The 2,575-nt window shown below is 46.2% G+C and overlaps 1 non-coding gene across 1 annotated transcript; it reads left to right on the plus strand.

The window, feature by feature from the left end:
- The first annotated feature begins 1,079 nt into the window (after positions 1-1,079).
- Trnat-cgu lies at positions 1,080-1,153 on the plus strand. The gene has a single exon. It is a non-coding gene; the product is annotated as a tRNA-Thr (tRNA).
- The last annotated feature ends 1,422 nt before the right edge of the window (positions 1,154-2,575 follow it).

Here is a 2,575-nt window from a genome sequence, read left to right on the forward strand (position 1 = left end):
ATGGCGCTATCGTGCAGATCCCACATGCTTTCCTCGGCGGCCGCCTCATTTCAATTCAGAAGCGTGGAGTACATCACTGATATGCGATTACCGGCCCCTTGGCGTTCCTGAAAAACGTCTCGAAGATGTGTACCTGGCTGTCGGCTACACTGTTTAAATGGACGGCCGAGAATGTTGTTTATCTTTGGGAGGTATTAATAGCGTCCACACTGCCTTCTGTCGATTGTATTTTTTTGAATAATCTGTCATCTGACTGGATTGATGTGACCCGCCAAGGATTCCTCTCCTGTGCCAATCTCAACACGTCGTAGTAGTAGTACTACCAACTTACGTTCTGAATTATTTGATGAGGGTGGGAACTTTAATAGTGGCAACTATCTATTTATAGCTGTGACAAAATAGATACGTGTTTCAAAGTTTTACTAACATTCAAAGTAGTCACTCGATTGTGTATAGCCCGTTGCAAGAGATGTGAAAATCATAGGATTCTCTTAGCAGCCGGCCGGAGTGGCCGAGCGGTTCTAGGCGCTACAGTCTGGAACCGCGTGATCGCTACGGTCGCAGGTTCGAATCCTGCCTCGGGCGTCGCTGTGTGTGATGCCCTTAGGTTAGTTAGGTTTAAGTAGGTCTAAGTTCTAGGGGACTGAAGACCTCAGAAGTCCCTTAGTGCTCAGAGCCATTTGAATCATTTTACACTTAGCAGTGCCAGCTGTGTTGACAGTTCGAGCGGCGCGGTCTATCGGCCGACGAGTTTGTAGGAGTTCTGAAGCGAATGCCGTGAACTGTTTCCTTCAGTTTATATATGCAAAGATGATATCTTTGCTTTCGGACATGTTCGAAAGAACAGATACCATCTTAGTAAATATGTAGTTAAGGCTCACCGGCAACCTGACCATCTTCTTCTTCTGTGCGGATGCACAGACAGGGCCCGAACTCTTACGGGAATCGGCAACGCGCCGCGAGTATTGAGTATAATGGGCGGGGGCACTACGAATGTAGTGCGGGACAGTACATTGAGAATGTGGGTTTCGCGGGAGGCGTGCCAGAGATAAATCCCTGCAGTCCCACTATCCCCTGCGTCCTCGGTGGCTCAGTTGGATAGAGCGTCTGCCACGTAAGCAGGAGATCCCGGGTTCGAGTCGCGGTCGGGGCACACATTTTCATCTGTCCTCATTGACGTAGGTCAACGCCTGTAAGCAGCTAAGGGTTTTCATTTCATTGTAATTTCTTCAGTTCAGAAATCGAGTTGAACTCATTACTGCTTAAGTCAGGGGAGTGCTCTATATGGTATAGCAGTTAGAAGTCACATCATTCAAACGAATCAGTAACAGCTTGCACTGTACGTGCTGCAGCATTGTCCTGCAAAATAATGGTCAGGCCCTGCAGAAAGTACCGCTACTTCTAAGCTGGTAGTAGGTTGTGTTCCAAATCTGAACAGCATGAGCCGCTGAAGCGTCGTAGCATCGATGCTAGCGATGACCTGTTGAATGGCTGTTTTCAGCTCAGCAATGGTTTTGTGACCATTGTTGTACACTTTGTCTTTAATATAGCCAACAAAAGGGAGTCGCATGTGTTCAGATACGGAGAATATGGCGGCCAATAACGCCCCATGTTGGTGGCCTTGAATACCCCAGACCCAGAATGCGGTGGCCGAAGTACTACTGCAGGAAATAAAATACGCTCCTGCTTCGATGGGGTCAAGCTCCATCTAGCATGAACCATACCTTGTCGAAATCAGGGTCACTTTGGATAATGAGGATGAAATCATCTTCCGAGATTTTGACATACCGTTCGGTACTCACCGTCCCAACAAGAAATATCGCACCCATTATTCCGTGACTGGACACTGCACGCCACACAGGCACCCGTTGAGGGTTAAGAGACTTCTCGATCGCGAAATGCGGATTCCCAGTCCCCCAACCGGGCCAATTTTGCTTGTTGGCGAACCCATTCAAAAAAAAAAAAAAAAAGTGGGCTTCCTCGCTAAACCAAACCATAAAGCGCATAGTAATTACCATCATCCCCCTCGAAGAACCGAGCAGTTTCAATGTGCTAACGCAAACCGTTCAGAAGTTATGGCGGTTTTATTTCATATAGTTCAATAACTGTCACCCTGTATATTCTTTCCACCTTTCCGCTAGCCCTTCTTTGCTTAGTACTTTCTTCCCATCATACAGCCGCTTCTCGCGCCTCCAAAGGACTATATAACTTTCCTATAAGCGGCATCCACCTCTCGCCTAGTAATGAACGCTTCTAAAAGTTTATTTATTCTCAAGTCATTACTGCTTAACCATTTTCTGTCAATTTAGTTTTCTAGAAGTCTGTATACCCTTTCGCCTGCTTCAAATACTGCTTCTATTTTCTCCTATTGTCCTTTCCTTCAACCAGGTAACGAACGTGAAATTGATTTTTTCGTTCTATCTTTACTTTTCCGCGGACTTTTAGTTCAAAACTCCTGCTTTCATAAGTCTGTAAAATCGTCTTTTTTACGGACTATGCCACGTACCCCACTGTCCGTAGAGAAATGGCACAGTTTCCAGTGTGTATGAAGCAGAGGTGTGGAATCAGAAAGATT

This window comes from Schistocerca piceifrons, chromosome 7, assembly GCF_021461385.2.
Source record: "Schistocerca piceifrons isolate TAMUIC-IGC-003096 chromosome 7, iqSchPice1.1, whole genome shotgun sequence".
In the NCBI taxonomy this organism is placed as follows: Eukaryota; Metazoa; Arthropoda; class Insecta; order Orthoptera; family Acrididae; genus Schistocerca; species Schistocerca piceifrons.